This window comes from Odocoileus virginianus, chromosome 1 (assembly GCF_023699985.2).
Source record: "Odocoileus virginianus isolate 20LAN1187 ecotype Illinois chromosome 1, Ovbor_1.2, whole genome shotgun sequence".
NCBI lineage: Eukaryota > Metazoa > Chordata > Mammalia > Artiodactyla > Cervidae > Odocoileus > Odocoileus virginianus.
Window position 1 is genome coordinate 72,065,428 of NC_069674.1, and position 19,788 is coordinate 72,085,215.

Here is a 19,788-nt window from a genome sequence, read left to right on the forward strand (position 1 = left end):
TCTAGCCATAACCACGACAGGAAGCCACGATCCTCCCTTCTGGCTGTGGGTTTCTCTTCTGGGACCTACTATGGTCTATCCAGACACCTTCAGTCACTGGACAACCACTGAGCTCTTGTGTTCTCCCTTGGGTCAGTTCCCATCAGAAGGTGGGAGGACTTTTCTTGCTCTGGTGGTGTATATTTTTGGAATCTTTTGGTGATGGGTTAGTCATGGAATTTTTAGCTGCATCATCCTACTGAAGGGAATAGTGGATCTTCCTCCACCTTTTCCCCTAATATTTCCTTGTTGTTTTATATGTATCTCATTTCAGAAAAGGAAGAACCTGTGACTCATGTTTACATTTTTAATTATTTCCTTGTTATCGGACCCCACGGAGTAGAGTTGTATGTTGAGGAAAGCATTAGATGGGGAAAGTGAATTCTGCATCATTCATGTCAAACTTACAAGGGAGAAGTTTCTGAAATGAAAGTGAGAAAAATAAATTCTTCAAAGGCAATCAACAGTATCAATTCTCATTAGCTCACAATTCCACTAATTTGTGAAGGTTAAACAACATGCCATTAGCTTAAAGAGGCGACAGAAGTTAGTCTGGGTCTAGAATCTATGACCTGACACGAAAAGAATTTTTTTTTAACTAGATGATTCCAGTTGGTTTTCTTAAAATCACCTGTGAAAATTATCTATTGCCTAGTTTTAAAATTGTGGGTCAGGGTAGGAAAATCAGTAGTTCTATCAATAACATGTTCCTGCACAGTATCTTCTGAGTAGCAGGCAAAATGCTAGGTACAGTGGGGAAGACAATAATAAAATAAATGCATGGCATTTGCCCTCAAGAAACTCCCAGTCCAGTTGCATAGACCAGGGATAATCATATCAAATATTTAAAACAAAACACAAGTGGAAAATGTGTGGTGCAGGTAACATACAAGAGTAGAAAGGTGGGATGGATTACTGCGTCCAGGTGTGGACTTACAGAGTGATAAGGAAAAGGAAGCCACTCTGGGGAAGACAGAGCACATGGCCCCTAGGCTAAGTGGCAGCTCCCTTAGTGAAAAACTCATGACAGTAAAGGGGGTGCCGTCATATCCATGCAGGGAGATGCACAGAGAGGATGCTATGTGGATGGGGTCCCTCCAACCATCATTATGCTTCCATGTTTCCCCGAGAGCCTAAATATGATGCCTTTGCCCAGCTTCTCCAGATATACAGAACAACAGAAGAGTAATTGTCACAGGATATTTCTAATATATGATGATGGATTCTGATTTTTTTTTTTGGGGGGGGGGGATTCTTCAGAAAGCTAAGCCTAGTGCTAATCTTGCTCATTTTCCATCTCTCTCCTTCCTAGAAGTCCCGAATGAGAATGTTCTATGGTGACAAGCCCATTCAGCTAGATTCTCTCCCTTCCTGCAGTGTGACACAACGTCCTTCGAAAGAGATTTTCTAGGTTGTTAGGGGGCGAAGATGTGGGGAAAACATGTGTTTGGTATTTAAAAAAAATTGTGGTAAAATTAAGAAAAAAACAGACTGCATGACTTGTTTTCCTCTAGAAGTCTGTAAAATTCAGATTTCCAAAAATGAAAACGTCTTCTCTGAATTTCATAGCCAAATAACTTGCAATCCAAAACCGAGCAGCTGGTGTTTTAAGGACTGCAGATTCCAAAAGTACACTTTCCCCTCCCCAGCTCCCATCAGTCATTCTCTTGTGGTTGAACAGTCTAGCTACCCTGCAGTTGGTAACAAGCAAGACAGTCAGATGAGAGAATGGAGAGAGGGCCCCACCACCGGCATTTTGGGAAGCCTGCTGAACTCGTGTTTCAAGGGGCAGAAAGACCACTTAAAAAGTTAACCACATGGCTGAAGAGGAGTGGACACTCATCAACTGTACCTTACATTTATGCTATTATTTTCCTGACAGTGAACTGGTAACCAAAAGAAAACTCACTGCATTAGGAAATGTAATTAGCTATTACTTGACCATCCCATCCTGGAACACGAGGTTGAGTTAGCAACCTCATCTTGTTTGGAAAGATTTGGTGAACTTGTAGGCACAGGCCCAGTTTCCTGCATGTGTGACCTATACATAGATTTCTACACTCAAAGGGGTCTTGTGTTTGGTTCAGTGGTGTACTTTCAACATCCTCATCTTCTTAATAATTTCTAAATAAGGACATCATGCTTTCATTTTCCACTGAAAATGAACATGGGTGCTGAAAATTATATAATTGATCAAATCTGCTATGAATATACAATGGAGGTGACAAGTAGATTCAATGGATTAGATCTAGTAAACAGAGTACCTGAAGAACTATGGGCAGAGGTCCGTAATATTCTTCGGGGGTAGCAAACAAAACCATCCCCAAGGAAAAGAAATGCAAGAAGGCAAAATGGTTGTCTGAGGAGGCTTTACAAATAGCCGAGGAAAGAAAAGCAAAAAGCAAGGGAGAAAGGGAACGGTATACCAAACTAAACCCACAGTTCCAGAGAATAGCAAAGAGGCCTTCTTCAGTGAACAAAGAAATAGAAGAAAACAACAGGAAGGGTAAGACTAGAGATCGCTTCAAGAAATCTCTAGACTTCTGGAAGATCTCTTCAAGTAAACTGGAGTTATCAGAGGAACATTTCATTCAAAGATGGGCACAATAAAGGACAGAAACAGTAAAGACCTAACAGGAGCTGATGAGATCAAGAAGAGATGGAGAGAAAACACAGAAGAACAGTACAAAAAAGATCTTCCTACTGACCTTGATAACCATGATGGTGCAGTCTCTCACTCAGAGCCAGACATTTTGGAGTGTGAAGTCAACTGAGCCTTGGAAAACTCTACTGGCAATAAAATACTAGTGAAGGTGATGGAATTCCAGCAGTTATTTAAAATTCTAAAAGAGGATGTTATTAAAGTGTTGCATTCAATATCTCAGCAAATTTGGAAAACCCAGCAGTGGCCATAAGACTGGAAAAGGTCAATCCTCATCCTAATTCCCAAGAAGTGTAGTACTAAAGAATGTTCAAAACACTTGCACTCATGTTCATCTCATGCTAGTAAGGTCACGCACAAAATCCTCTGAGCTAGGCTTCAGCATTTCGTGAACCAAGAACTTCCAGATGTTCAAGCTGGGTGTAGAAAAGACAGAGGAACCAGAGATCCAATTGCCAACATTCGTTGGATCATAGAGAAAGCAAGGGAATTCCAGAAAAACATCTACCTCTGTTCCATTGACTACACTAACGCCTTTGACTGTATGGATCATAACAAAATGTGGAAAACTCTTAAAGAGATGGGGAAGGGGGATACCAGACCATCTTATCTGAGAAGTAACAGTTAAAAGCATGAATGGAACAACTGAATTGTTTAGAATTGAGAAAGGAGTACAACAAGGCTATTTATTGTCACCCTGTTTATTTAACATATACACAGAGCACATCATGAGAAATGCCAGGCTGGGTGAGTAACGAGCTGGACTCAAGATTGCCAGGAGAAACTCAACAACCTCTGATATGTGGATGATACCACCTTAATGGCAGAAAGCAAAGAGGAACTAAAGAGCCTCTTGATGAGGGTGAAGGAAGAGAGTGAAATAATAGCTGGCTTAAAACTCAGTATTAAAAAAACTAAGATAACGACATCCAGTCCCATCACTCAAGGCAAATAGAAGTGGAAAAGGAGGAAGCAGTAAGATTTCTTCTTCTTGGGTTCTAAAATCACTGCAGATGGTGACTACAGCCATGAAATTAGAAGACAATTGTTTCTTGGCAGGAAAGCTATGACAAACCTAGATGGTGTGTTGAAAAGCAAAGATATCACTTTGCTGACAAAAGTCCATATTGGTCAAGGCTATGGTCTTTCCAGTAGTCATGTACAGATGTGAGAGCTGGACAGAAAAGAAGGCAGAGCATTGAAGAACTGATGCTTCTGAATTGTGGTGCTGGAGAAGACTCTTGAGAGTCCCTTGGAAGGCAAAGTGATCAAACTAGTTAATCTTAAGGGAAATCAACCCTGAAGACACATTAGTAGGAGTGATGCTGAAGCTGAAGCTCCAATACTCTGGCCACCTGATGCGAAGAGGTGACTCATTGGAAAAGATCCTGATGCTGGGAGAGAGAGAAGACAGAGGGAAAGGCAACAGAGGATGAGCTGGTTGGATGGCATCACCGATTAAATAGCCATGAACCTGGGCAAACTCCAGGAGTTGGTGTGGGACAGGGAAGCCTGGGGTGCTGCAATCCATGTGGTTGCGAAGAATCAGACACAATTTGGCTACTGAACAGTAACAACAACAACGTGACTATACTCATAGTATATTTTGTCTTCATACCACTAGGTATCATTTCAGTGTTTGCAATGGAAGGTGTAAACGAGAATATGGTATGTTATCAAGAAAAATTATCACAAAGGATGGTGGAGGAAGGAGCAAAAACAATTTTTCTCCAGTGGTCGCTGCATCTCTCATTCCCATGCACATCATTAGAAGAGATAGTCCAAATAATTGCTGCTATTTATATTCCTAAAGGTCTTTGATTCTTTGCGTGTTGATTCAAGAGGCCTAAAAATTACCTTAATTCTCTTATTTCATTAAATATTCATGTAAGTCACTCATTACTGAGCATCTACTAAGCATATGTCCTTCTTTCTCTTTCTTTAAGTAGGTTTTTACTGTTAGCACGACATTTCAGGGCTTCCCTGGTGGTTCAGACAGTAAACAATCTGCCTTCAATGCAGGAGACCCGGGTGCTCATGGGCAGAGGAGCCTGGTAGGCTACAGTCCACGGGATCCCAAAGAGTCGGACACGACTAAGTGACTAACACACCACATTTGAAGGAGTTTGTGTATTCTTTGCATACTATTTATATCCCTCATCATCTGACAAAACATCTAGACATGAGAGTGGCAGGAGCTAAAGAAACTTCAGAATAGTCATGCCCCTCAAATCTGCAGGTGGCCAGAAAGGCATGCATGTGGGTATGTGGAGCTGGAGAGGGAGAAGATAGGGAAACACTTCCATTTCCAGATATTACCGTAGAAATACATTTCACTTTACTGTATATCCCAAGAAGTCCTTTTTTCCCTTGCTAATTTCCAGGCAGCTGGGACTTTCTTTTTATCACCTGTTTTGGCCTGAAATTGACATAGAAAATGTGTCCTTTTAAGTCAAATATCAACTCTACTCAACATTTTTTGTATTTTCCTCCAAAAATTCTGAAAAGGATACATATTTCCACCACTGAGTTAAATCAGTGACCCAAGATTTTCCCGTTATGGAGTAAAAACTAAAAATAGAGCTGCTATATGACCCAGATATCTCACTCCTGGGTATGTACCTGAAGAAAACCATAATTTATAAAGAAAAAAGTACCCCAAAGTTCACTGTAGCACTATTTACAATAGCTAGGATATGGAAGCAACCAAACTATCAACAGAGAAATGGATAAACAAGATGTGTTACATATATACAATGGAATATTACTCAGCCATTAAAGAAACACTGTTGTGTCATTTACAGAGATGTGGACAGACCCAGAAACTATCATATAGAATAAGTATGTCAGGAAGAGACTATTGCTTACATGTGGAATCTAAAAAAATGGTACAGATGAACTTACTTGCAAAGCAGAAATAGAGACAACAGACGTAGAGAACAAACTTACAGATACCGAGGTGGAGAGAGGTGGGGGGATGAACTGGGAGACTGGGATTGATACATATATACTACTATGTATAAAAGAGATAACTGATGAGAACCTGCTGAATAGCACAGGTAACTCCACTCAGTTCTCTGGGGTGACCTAAATAGGGAGGAAGCCTAAAAAAGAGGGGACATATGTATATGTGTAACAGATTCATCTTTCTATATAGCAGAAACTAACACAACATTTTATATTTCAATAAAAATTAAAAAAAATTAAAATTTGAATTTATTTTGTCAAAAAAACACAAGCAAACCCCAGGTGAATCCCTTTTGTTCTCCAAGGTGGAATACATAGTAAATCCTGAGTCTTTTTTTGATGCACTCTTTCCTTTTGCTAAAGCACATCCTATAGTATCTTCCTGTAGAAACTATACAATGGAGAAAGTAATGGTTCAGTATTTAATGTTTGAAAACATCTTCAGCTTTACTTTCTCATTTGAAATAAAACTCTGGCTTTGAATTCTAGGTTGTATGAAATTTGAGGTTGAAAAACCCCTTTTCCCTTAGAAATCTGCTGTCTTCTAACATCCAATGTTGCTACTGAGATGTCTGAACTCCTTAGGAATTGTATATAACCTACTTATTTTTCTGTTTCCTTTCAGAAATGTTTACTATTGTCCTTGTACATTTTGTGTTCTAAAGTTTTGCAGTGATGCATTTTGGTTCATTTCATTATGGAGACATTTCTTTTAGTGTTGCTTTAGGGAACTTTTATTATAATAATCTTTGATAACTTCTATTCTGTTTCTCCGCTCTCTCTCTGTGAAACTCTTGGTAGTTAGACATTGACTTCCTGGATTGACCTGCTAATTTTATCATCTCTTTCATTCTGTTTCTTTTTGTACTACTGCCGGTGAGATTCCTTTACTCTAACTTTCAATCCTTCTGTTGAATTTTTAACTTTAGGCAAGATATTTCTGATTCCTAAGAATTCTTTCTTTAATCATATCATTCTTTTTTTTTTTTTATAGCATTCTATACTTATTTTATGATGGTAATATTCTCTGTGTATGTGAGTGATCTTTGAAGTTTGCTATTGTTCCATTTTTCCTTTTATTCTTTCATTAATTTGCTTGCTTTTCTGTTTTAAAAATACAAATTTCATGTCCGGTGGCCATGGTTGTTGTTTTCCATTCTTCCCAGTTTTCAAAGTTCTGAGCTGGTCTGAGTTTCTAAGAGAAAATGGGCAGATCAGTGCTTTTCATTTCTCTTTTTGGTTTCCTTTGTCTTACTAAATGAGTTGCCATATTTTTGTCTTTAAAGTATCTTCCCCATTCATAGCCATCCCTTTCTTCTTCATTTACCACCATTTTATTGGTGTCTAAGAAATGGGAAAAGATAAATCTTAATGACATCATTAATTAGAACTTGAAAATATCTTCTGTAAATTTTATTTTATTTTTTGCAATCAATGTTGGCATACCAGTTAAAGACTTGGAATCTATTTGGGAAAAAAATATCAATATTTTATGGACCCAAACTTTAAAAGTCCTGCTGTTTCCTGTAGCCCTGACAGATAAAATATAAAAGATAGCTGACTTCTTTTCAAGAGTTCAGAACATGCCATAAAATTACATTTCATCGACTCCAGGTATTGTGTTAAAAATGTTCAATGAAACCACACTTTCTTTCCTCTATATGTCTCAACTGCCTTTGAGAACTCACACCCATCAATGTACTTGGCTTTCAGTAATTTCTCAGCAGGCCCAATAGAAATGGTTGATAGTTACAAGCAGGTGTTGCTGACAAGTCATGTTTCTCATTTTTACAGATGCAGCGTATTCTATCTCTGCCATCTCCGTTTTCCTTTTATAGCTTCTGAAATTGTGTTTTGTAAAAAGTCACTTGGCTATCTTCACACAGTTTCCCTGTTACAATAGGTAAATGTCAAAAGCAATCAGGTGCAATATCAGCTTTTCATTGTATTCCCCTAAGCCCTCAGGTAGATAATAACTTCTTGCAATATTTTCTTAATGTAAACGGAAACAGATACTAACCCAGGCAAATGATCCCTCCTGAGCCAGCTGTCCTTTTCAATATGTTATCCAGAAGATTACATGAATATTTATTGGCTTCTTAGTTTCTCACAGAAGTCAAAGTTTCACTAACAGGTATGTCATGTTTTAACTTGAAATAATGAAATTTTGCATGACTGGATAAAACATGAATAGACCCTCAAGCAAAGGGTTCAAGAGCTAGAAGATCTTGATCATACATTAATTTGAAAACAACTTTCAGTGTGACCTCTGGACGGCCAAATAAATCATGTCAGTTTCCTTATCTGAAACGTGAGACCATTACTGCATATAATTTTTCTTTCTTACCCTTATCTTTCTTATCCAACTATTACACATTTTAACTTCATTTGAATTTCAGCTTATATGTATTTTATCTAATCCCTTGTACTTTAAAGTATAGCAATTATATGTATTTTCATTTTTACTAAGCAGACATACATCTTCATAATAACTTCACTTGAGGTCATCATCATAGGATGATTTTTATTACTCTACCAGGAGAAATGATTGAGAATTGAAAAAACAAAGGCTGAAGAACCTCAAAATGTGTTCCCTTGTCCAAAATGAAACACCAATTACAGTCTACAGGGAAGAGACCAAAAGTGAAAAAGAAGGTATAAGGATGGCAAAAGTGTGCATAAAAAGATCCTCGATATTATTAGTTTTAGAGAAGAAATGTAACTTGAAAGCACTACACACCTATTGGAATAGCTAAAAAAAAAAAAAAAAAAAAAAATCAACGAAGCCTGGAAACAGAAGTACTGGCAAGGATGTGGCTCATCTGGAGCCCTCATCCAGGGAAGTACAAAATAAAACAGTCATGCTGGAAAGTGGTACCCCATGAACCAGCAATTCCACCCCTGGATATTTACCCAAGTAAAACGAAAACCTATTTTCACACAAAACCTGTATGAAAAGGTACGTAGTTGCTTTATTCATAATCACCCCAAACAAGAAACAACCAGAATATCTTTCAACTGGGAATGGATAAGCAGGCTATGGTACATTCACACAAAGGAATACTATTCAGCAATTTAAAAGGATCTGATATTGACACATGAAACAACCTGAGTGTATCTAAAATGCATTCTGCTAAGTGGCTACATACTGAGTGATTCCATTTACATGGGAAAAAGCAAAATTACAGAACAGAAAACAAATCCGTGGCTGCCTGGGCTGGGAGTGGGTGGAGGGCTTGACTTCCCTGTGGTCGTAGTTACAAAACCAGGCACAGAATTTGTCAAAATTCAGGCTATAGACTAAAAATGGTACAGTTTACTATCTACAAGTAAACCTTGAAAATGAGAGAAAAGTAAAAAAATCAGGGAGTGATAAAGAAAGGGTTTTGGGTGGAAATAAATAGAGAGTAGTTAAAAGAAGTACTGTCAAATGAGCAGGAGAAAGTAGGTGGGAAGAGGACAGTAAAGGAGGAGGAAATGCTGCCTAGCGTGCATTTGAAAGGTGAACAGGACTCTTCCAGGTGGGCAAGGCTGGGGAGAGCATCACAGTCCCAGGTGATGTGACTCGCAAAGGCACAGATCTGTGAGTCTGCAGTGTGGGTACAGGGCTGCCACCAGCATAAACAGTTGAGCCTCAGGAAGAAGGTGAGAGGGGACAGATCATGGCAAGCCTTAGTGGTTGTGGCCAAGGGTTTGGAATTTATCTGAAGGCCAAATGAGAAGTCACTAATGATGTAGGAGAGACATGATATCATCAGACTTGTTTTAGAAGGCGTACCAGAGTGGAGGTATGAAGGTTGGACTAAGGGTGGGAGGGTGGGAAGAAGGCTGGAGGCAGGGAGGACATTAAAGGCCACTGCAACGCTCAGAGCTGTGCAGCCCAACATGGTAGCTACTCGCCACAAACAGCCATTTCCATTAATTGAAAGACAATTAAAAATCTAATTCCTCAGCCACAGTAGTCTCATTTCCAGTGCTCCCTAACCACATGAACATGGCTAGTGGTTACAGTATTGTTTAGTGCAAGACAGAACACTGGCATCACTGTAGAAAGTTCTACTGCAACGTGCTAATCTAGAGCCTCTTCTAAGCCTTGGCAGTGGAAGTAGGGAGATCCTGATGTATCCAAGGTCTTTTATTTGGAAAACATGTTTGGGTAATAGCTTGCATTAGTTTCTCAAGTATGGAAGATGCAGTTGTGTATAAACTCAGCTAGGATACGAACTTAGGTACTAGGAGGCCTGCTTTAAAGCTTGTGAGGATATACACTGATTGGAGCTGAAAGTATACCTATCAGCCTTCTCTTAACCACTAAGCCCCAGGAAGCATCACTATCAGTGGCTAACTTTATACTAGCAACTGGATGTTTGTGTCCTCTCCAAATTCATATGTTGAAACCTAGTCCCCAAAGTGACAATTATTTGGAGATGGGGCCCTGGGAGGTGATTAGGTCATGAGATTGGAGCCCTCATGAATGGGATTAGTGCCCTTATGAAAGGAACCACACAGAGCTCCCTTATCCCTTCCACCATCTGAGGGGCAGTGAGAAGACACTGTCTATGAAGCCAGCTCTCACCAGTCTCTGAATCTGTCAGTGCCAGGACTGTGACTTCCCAACCTCCAGAACTGCAAGGAATACATTTCTATAAGCTGGTGTTTACAAGCTACCAGTGTGTGGCATTCTATTAGAGAAGTCTGCACAGGCTAAGACACTTGGCAAACAATACAATAAAGGTCCTATTGTATTTGAATTTTATCAAATGTCTACAGGAATTTAAGCTAAGTTTCATCTTGCTGTTCATCTAGCACGTCTAAAACACATATGAATGAAGATGTCTAAGTGGAAATATTCTTCTACCTCATGTTCCTTCAACTGTTCTCTCTCAGAACACCCTTTAAACTATGTGCTCTTGTTTACTGGGAGACCCTTCTCTATGATGAGTCCATAAAAACATACCTATATTGTGAACAGTCTCCAAACAGAAGGTTTTGGGCACCTCAGCCTTGAGAAAGCAGATGGGTTCATCAGGTGCCCAACATCTGGGCATGTTTGTGGAGCAAACTGTTGTCTGGCTTAGAGAAAGAGGATCTGGAAGAGATCAGACTGGGAAATGAATATGCCAGTAGCAGGCCCCACTATTTAGTTAATTTTCTTTGGCACAGTGTACACATTTGGAATGCCTAGTGATCATCAACCCAGAGGAGGCTGACTGATTAATCTTTAGGAATAATTCTAACCAAAGACTGCCAATGGTTTGTTTGGGAAAAAATCCAGCATAAATGTCAAAATTATTGGTGGTCAAGTGAACAAACAAAGAGAACTCTTACCAGGATTTGGTATGGCATGGAGGATTTGGGTATAGGCACTCTCTGAGTCCTTGGTGAAAGCAGGGGCGCAAAGAGAAATGCTATTTATCCCAGCCTAAGTGGGAAAATATTCCCTAATGACACTCTTTCAACATAGCTAGAAAATGGGGATTAAATAACAGTACTGTGTTCACTTAACAACATGCTTTTAAAATAGTTGTCTTTGTGGAATCAGCTTTTTTTACACAGCTGATTGTTGGGAAAAAAGAAGAAAAACAAAATCACAGAGAATTTAATCCAACACGAGGCCCTGAATGGATTATAAAGAAAATATGCCTTTTGCAAAAGTGAACTGTAGCCTCAGAATTTGTTTCAACCTCATGGGCATCTTCTGCTGGTAGAGGCGGCTCCTGTGCACCTAGTCTGGGCTCTTTTCACAGCTGTGATCTCCCTGTACCATCCAGGGAATAACAAGGCCCTGCAGGATGTAAGCCCAGAGGAAACAATAGCTAAGAAGACATTCACCTTCTGCTGCTGCCTGGAGAGAGACTTTGGACGTAATGATAAAAACCTCCTGAAAAATAACTCCTAGTGGGGAAAAGTTATGATTTATGAGCTCCATTCAGATAAGAAAAATGGTCAAGAATATTTTTAAAAAATGCAATATGAGCACTCACAGATTTTTTTTCTTTTTTGATAGGTTGCACTGTTCCTCTTCTTGAAAATAAATAATAATGATGCTGTGTCTCTCTGGATTTATTATTATTATTTTACAGTTTAATGATCTTTAAATTTGTTAGTGCTAAGAAAATAAAATGCTTACATTTGTTTTTGCATTTTAGTCAATACATGTGTAGATGTTTGGATATCAGAGGACTTAGAGTTTGATGCAAAATCTTTTCTCGTTTTGTTGTTGCTTGCCAGTCTGTTTACTGTTAAGACCTAGGCAGCCGAGTTTTAATTTGGGAACAAAGCTAGTCATGTGCAGGACTGAAAAAATAATTGAATTTAATCAATAGGTTCTAGTCATCTGGTTTTAGTTGGGTATGATCCTATGAAGAAGTAATGTGATTCAGAGGTCGTTCACTTGAAACAGATAGGGGTTACTTTGTTAACGAGGACTGTGAAGTGAATAAATAATTTGAAGTCATACTTTTTTCTAAGGATTTTGGGCTGCCATCCAAACCATCCTGCTTAGGATGGTATCATTATCACTGAGATGGTGTTCATACAGATGGATGGCCATTTCCAGAACAGTCGGTGCCAGGACAAGGGGGATCGGGGAGAACACTGAGGCCTGCAGCCTGGCCCTTCAGAGCACAAGGGTTTGGCGACCCAGACACTCATGATTAGAGGTCTTCCCGGGGCATTTCCCTGGTTCACCAGGGCCTGATTTCTTAGAGGGCTCTCTCACCTAAGACTTCACCAGGCCCTTAGCTGCTGTGGAATCATTTACTTAGGCTAAGTACAACTGATGGGAAATCTGTATAGAATATGGGACCTTGTTACAGTCTCACTCTCCTATGGTATAATTTCTCAGGCTGCACAAGGACCAACTTGCAAACATTTCCTTCCCTGAGTTCTATGATCATTCTCAGAGATATGTCTTGCTGCCTTTAAGGGACAGGACGGCTAGGTTTAGGTGTATAGAGAGTTGGAGCAGAGAACATTCATATTTTGATGAGGGCAGGGCTGGATCACTGTATGAGGGTCCAATCCAACCCTATCCCACCAACATAAATTATGTGACAAATCCCTGAAGAGCATACTACCAGGAACTGTAAGGGATTTAAAGAAATGTCATAATTTCTTGCCCTTAAGGAACTTCCATTTAGGGTTAGCAAAACATATGAAAAGTAAAATGACAGTGAGAGTAATAAGTCATGATAAGAGAAAGGAAATCACAGAGCAGACAACAATCAAGAGGTTTCAAGACAAAAAAAAAACCAAAATGAAGAAGAATTTCATATAAGAACTGCAGAAAACACTTAAGAAAGAAGGGTGAGGCTTCAGGCAGACTCTTATTCAGAAATTAAGAAGAGATTTTTGAGCTGCTTGTAAGAGATGTTTATTTGGGCAGTAGTCTTTACCTCATGGGCTTCCCTTGTGGCTCAGCTGGTAAAGAATCCGCCTGCAATGCGAGAGACCTAGGTTCGATACCTGGGTTGGGAAGATCCCCTGGTAGAAGGGAAAGGCTACCCACTCCAGTATTCTGGCCTGGAGAATTCCATGGACTGTATAATCCATGGGGTCGGACATGACTGAGCAACTTTCACTTTTCTACCTCATAGGGTTGATGTGAAAATTAAATACAGTGGAAGATTCTTAGTACAGTACCTGGGGAAAAGCTTGATAACATTTATTAGCGGATAAAAGAAGGTATTTCAAGTGGCAGCAGCCAAAACATGGACTACGGGGCAGGAAAGCAAAAGTTGTCTTTGAGGGATAACTAAACCAGCTTTGATGGAGCGGAACCGTGAGGAGCTACTGGTAAAAAGGGGCTGCACTTACATTACTTAGGGTCTTGCATGTAAGAGAGGTGTGTTTGACGTTTATTCTGTAGATATTTTTTATCAGGGGTATTATGATCAAGGACTTATTATGGGAAGACTGGATCATACACAGAAATTGCTACCTCTCTGGATGAACTTTGCTTCATTAAAAACACATGTACACCCATGGCGGATTCAAGTCGATGTATGGCAAAACCAACACAATATTGTAAAGTAAAGTAAATAAATAAATTAAAACAAACAAACAAACAAAACTGCACTCCACTCAGACCCTAGCCCCCGGCTACTTCCTAAAGCAGAAATCAAGTCACACATATAAATGCGAAAAGGTTGGGTTTGCCTTAAAACATATGTACATCAGTGCAGACTGAACACCTTATTATCTTTTTTATGTATTAACATGTAGATTTTCTAGAAGATTATGAAGACATTTGCTTATCATATAGTTTCATGAGTTACATTTAGAAGCGGATATTTGAAGGAAAACTAGTGTTTTATATTTAGTCCTCTGCTCCACCATATTTCTTCTGTTACAAAAGCACCACATTAACAGTGTGGGTGACACCATCATACCTTCTGAGCGAACTACTTTCAGCATAAAACTCAAAGCAAAAGCCACTATGTCATTAAAGGAATTCAAAGTAGAGATTCATTCAAGGATTAAGGGAATATTTTAGTTTATATTTATTTATTTATTATATATTTATATATTTATTATATATATTTATTTATTATTAGTTTATATGTATTTATTTATATTTAGTTTTATTTATAAAGCTGACTGAGAACTCTGAAAGGGAACTTGCTTTTGCAAACCAATGACAAACAGAGAAACCAACGGGATTCGCTTTGTAATTCTACTGCACGGGTATAACTTCAGAAACCTTCCGGCAAGGACTTCTGGGGTACTGTGGATTTAGAAAAGTCCAGGGTCCCAGCAGCAGCATGAATAGCACCAATTGCCTCTATTTTTAAGGTGATCACCGAACAAACCTCAGTATAGAGTTTGGAAGAAAACCCACTGCTATAACGCAAAGCAATAAAATGCAAGATGGGCCGCTTACTGATAGCTGATGTTTGTGCGTCCATGCTGAGTCACTTCAGTCGTGTCTGACTCTTTGTGACCTTGTGGACTGTAGCCCACCAGACTCCTCTGTCCATGGGATTCTCCAGGCAAGAATACTGGAGTGGGTTGCCCGGCCTCCTCCAGGGGGTCTTTCTGACCCAGGGATTGAAACGGCGTCTCTTGTGTCTCCTGTATTGGCAGGAGGATTCTTTGCTACGATGCCGCCTGGGAAGCCCCTCAGAGACTTCACTTTAGGGCAGACCTTTGTGACTACGGGACATGAAAACAAGCGTTCCACTGAAGGTCCAGGTACACCGAGAGCCACTGCTTCCCGAGGATGGCCGGCTGAGGTGAGGGGCAGAGCCCCATGGCGTGGTTGGCTTTTGCCTCCATCAGCCTCATTCATTTCACCTCAGTGCAATATACAAATGCTATCATTTTATAAGTGAAAGAAGGAGGGAAATCTTGCCTTAAAATTCCTTAAAAGGGGAGCTAGTTAGGTATGTTTAAGAGTTTAATGTTTAAGGTAAGTTTCAGATCATTTCCTGACAAAGGATAAAGTGAACAAAATAAATGAAAGTGTGAGGAGCACCCTAAAAATATAACAAAAATGAAAGTAACAGAAGTTTAAAGTGATAACTTAAGGCAATGAAAAATACAAGCCAGGCCTCAAACTAATCCAAGGCTTTTCACACACAGACAAACCTAACCAAATACCTTATTTCCATGATGATTCATGGCATAATATAATTTAGAGCTGAAAGAGGCTATTAAGACCATCGTTCCTGATCACGTACACAAGGAATGGGCATAGGAAAACCAAATGACTCACTCAAGGGACACAGTAGTCAGAGGATGAGCTGGAGAGAGGCTCAGACTTGTCCAATGCACTTTTCATTTATTTTGAATCTCTCTGTGTTAGGGCAAAATTACAGAAGTCTTGGTTTTAGGTTTTAATTTGTACCTCTCCTAAACTCAAATGACTATTCAGTGGCTGCATGGTTGGTGGGATGAGTTTATGTGGAAAAAAAATTTCTTTACTGATTTTTCAGTTTTATTTAATCCGTTTTGGTAAATTACACTTAAAATGTCACAAAAGAACCCCCTGGATAAGCTTCTGAATTTCCAGAATAATTTTTCAACACTAGGGCCTATGGATATCATTAAGAACTTTGCGAGTCCTCAGGGCATTCTATCAAAGGTAGAACTTTTTCCTAGAATAGACAGCAGTGGGCAAAAGGCAACAGTGACTTAGTCTGTACTCCCCACGTGTGCCAGAGAGAATTCATGTGAGGAAAAAGGATTTCCGACTCTCACCCAGCGCTGAAAGATGAAGAGCCAGCATCATGTTGGCCAGTGAGGTATTTCCAGTAAAGACACGGAAACCAGTTGATCACATTAGGACAATGTGAATAAGGGAAAGAAAGGCTGAAGTGCTTGCTCCTCTACTGATGCTGCCTGGGGGTTATGGTTGCTGTCCTGAGCATGCCTGACCTTCAGTCTGTTTGCACCGAAGTTTATGAATTCCCTCAACAGGCTGCCGGCCTCCACCACTGATATGCATCCGAGCTGCCAGGGCATGTTGACTCCATACATTTCAACATAACCTTCCTCACAGGTTTTATAAGAGCAGGACACTAAGCATCACTTTATTTCCTCAGCTGCGTCAAAGCCCTTCTTGGGAACCTCTGGTGGGAAAAGAGGTTTTGGGGTCACAGCAAGAAGCATCTGTGGTGACAGGTTATAGCTCTGTAATAAAACCAGGATGTCACACTCAGACCTTCCACTAGGGAGGCCCAAAGACTGATCTGTCAACCCCACTGCACATGGCCACTGGGGCATTTTTATAGAGCAGGCATTTGATCCACTCTGGGTCAGAAGCCTACCTGAGCCTTCTTTATCCTGGGTACAAAACCTCAGCAAGCATGACAGGAAAGTCAGTCATGGGCAGCAAATGCCTTGACTTTCCAAATATACCAATGTTTCTGGTTCTGGAGAAACTCCTAACATTATTTCCAGCTTCCAATGTTCATCAATAACATGGCCATGAACAGCTTTCTATATAAAATTTCTTTTTAATCCTTTCAAACACTTTTAAGTGCAAATGCCTGTTATAGTTCGCTGTTACCCTAGGTTCTGGTTTGCAAACCACTTTGTTTTCCCTTGAGTTCAATTCTAAGGTCTGAAAAACAAAAACAATATTTTGGATAATGGGACAAAAATGTTCAGGAAGCTTGCTGGTTTTCAAAGTTCCCAATTGGCTAAACATCTGGCCTCCCTTCTTTGTCTGGAGGGCAGGGAAGCTTACACGGGGTCTCCATATCTCTGCTCTTCTCTGATACAGTCAATAGAGACATCAGGCTTGCAGGATATTCTAAAAGCTACAGCTTTGAGTCTGAATTCTGACGTCTGCCATGCCTTTTCTAGTCCATTGGTTAGTGAAGTCTGGGGAGACTTCCTGCCTGAAGCCTCAGCAAGTTCTGCTGGTCTGCTGTGGCTGTTGACACTGCTGCTCTTACTGCCCCTCCTGCTGGCCCAGGGGATCGGGAAGACTGCATCCAGAAGGTCAGCATGGGAGAGGGGGTGCTGGCCCCCAGAGACGCTCATCTGTGGCTCAGATCTAGCTGCTTTGGGAGAGTGGGGGGCACTGACAAATGGCAGGCTGAACTGAGAGCCAGCGTGAACACTGCACTCTGAGAAGAGTGAGCTGATGGAATGACGTGATGATTCCTAGCAGGCAAGGTGGTCAAGGCAGCAGCAAGGGCATACTTAGTGCTTACTCTGAGCCAGAGTTTTTCTAAGCACTCATATGTACTAATTCACTCAACCCTCATAGCAACCTGATGACACAGGTATTAGAATTACTTTCTCTTTTCATTCAAGGAAACTATAAAGTCCACAAAGGTTGTGAAACTTCTTCAAGGTCACACAACTAGTAAATGATGAGCCAGGCTTTACATGCAGGCAGTATGATGATAGCCACACCACTTCCTCGCCTAAATGTGATGGTACACTTATCAAAGGCATAAGTAACAGCGCCTGTCCATTAAGGAAAGCGTTTCAGTAGCCTTTAAAATAAACTACAAATGTGTTCAAGCTCTTGTGCTCAGATAAGAAACTAAGAGAAACATGACACAGCCAGGGAATGATTGTGACTCCTGAGAGCATCAGATTCTCCCCGCCTCGCGGAGCCCAGGAAGCCTTGATCTCTAACAGTGGCTGTGTGGCACAAGAAGGAGGTGCTTAGCCTTTCTCTCCAAAATTAGAGTTGAAAATTATTATGAAAGTTAAGTATAAAACAGTATTAGGTCTAGGAACCTTTTAGCTGCATGTTGCAGATTATAGGCTGTAAACACTATGTGCTATCAGTGTAATAGCTATTCTTCCTATGGAACACAGGGACAGTGTGTGTTTCAATTTTCTTAAAAGAAATAAATATGTGAAAAAAAAAGAAGCTAAGAAGTATCATGAACTCTAGAATCTATTTCCACTCTCCAGAGTGATATAAAATAATACCATTTCCAAAAGGGGTAGAACTACTCTTTTGAGGTCAGTCTAAAGTCACTTGGCAGAAAGACAAATCTCCACTTAATTGTAAGCATTGGTACCTGGTGTTTTCCAAATCTGTCCATGCACGGATCTTCTCTGCAAGAGAAAAATCATCTGTGGCTTCTTTACGTAATAAGTGCTTGTGTGTATGTACACACATCCTCCTATACATTTAGCAATTATGCTGTCACACTTCAAATAAAAATGAGACCTTATGTACATTCTTAACACTATCATTGTGGCAGTATACTTTGTTTTATTTCAGTTCTTTAGGTATCCTGTCTCGACAAACAACTTGAATGACTGGAATAGCGACAAAAGCTCTCTGTGAATGTTTTCCCCAAGTATAAATTATTGGAAGACTATTTATATAATTCATGAAAATCTTTAGGCTTGTGTCCTTTTAATCTTGGTGAATCCACCACACTGACAGAATCCTGCTTTTACTCTATGCTTAAGGACTGGATTTATTTCTTTGGCTTATCGTGAAGAAAAAGATAAGTGAAATTGTACTTTCAGATGTATGCATTTAGCTTCCGTACATATTCAATGAGGTTTAATGCTTCTATAGTTTCCACTCGTGAATTCATCAAAGCTAAAGCTAAACAGGGCAATTCTCTGGCATTTAGTGCTGGTAGTATTTTGCTAACATTAACTTTATCATTAAAAAGGTCGTATTCATGCTCAACAATTTGATTTCTTGAGCATTGTTTGACATCTGCACCCCCTGCCATGTGCTGGTAACAACTACAATTCATACGAAACTTAGGACCACAACATGACTCAATTTTTTTTTTTTTCTTTCTCTTATTGTTCTCTATTATGGTGTTTCTGTTCACAGCATTTTGGGCTAAATCACTTCAACATAAAAATTGAACAAGTTCTCCTATCACTTCTGTCCTATAGCTTGCTGGCTGACAAGTAACTTTTGAAATAGTGTGGCTGAAAGGAAAACCACTGCAGAAGCTGAGAATCTGCAAAGATGCTTGATCAGAAGAGAAATATAACCTCTGGCTGTCACCTGTTGTACAGACTCTTGGAACCAGAGATTTGGAGGAACCTCTGAAGGTGAAATCATCCACTTCCCCCATTCCACAACTTCTACCCTAAAGAAAGGCACTAGAACCTCTGGCCCTCCAGGGCTGTCTTATTAAGTGATTTACTTATTGTAAAATTTATTTCTTTATTTTTTACTAAAGTGTAGCTGACCTACAATAATACATCAGTTCCAGGTGCACAGCATGGTGATTTGATATTTTATCCATTATAGAATATTGGCACGATCCACAGGACTCAAAGGCCTCCTCGCTGTGTCTCACACTTCCACTCCAGCTCTCTCTCCTCTGATTTCATTTTTAATAAGTAGCTGGATTCATCTTTTAAAAACATTAAGTTAGATATCTGTCTACCATTTAAAATCTTTCAATGGCTCCCAAGGGTTTAATCTATAATCTACACTCCTTCACAAGGGTGTGTGAGGCCCTACATGGCCTGGATCCTGCCGAGCTCTATGTCTTGGTCTCATATCCGTCATTCTAAGGAACAGGAGTGCCCCTTTCCTCACATCAAGACTCCTACATCACTCTGCTTTATCTTCTTCCCAGTATTAAATGAATGAAGAGCTTTCATGGGAGTTGTGGGTTTGGGGGGACATCAGTGGTAGTCTTGCATTCTTTCTAAGCCAA

General features: G+C 39.9%; 1 protein-coding gene across 16 annotated transcripts in view; it reads right to left on the bottom strand.

Moving 5' to 3' along the window:
* The window catches only part of MAGI2 (membrane associated guanylate kinase, WW and PDZ domain containing 2), a 1,406,842-nt gene that overhangs the window by 146,823 nt on the left and 1,240,231 nt on the right, over positions 1-19,788 (bottom strand). The gene's annotated exons all lie outside the window — the stretch shown is intronic.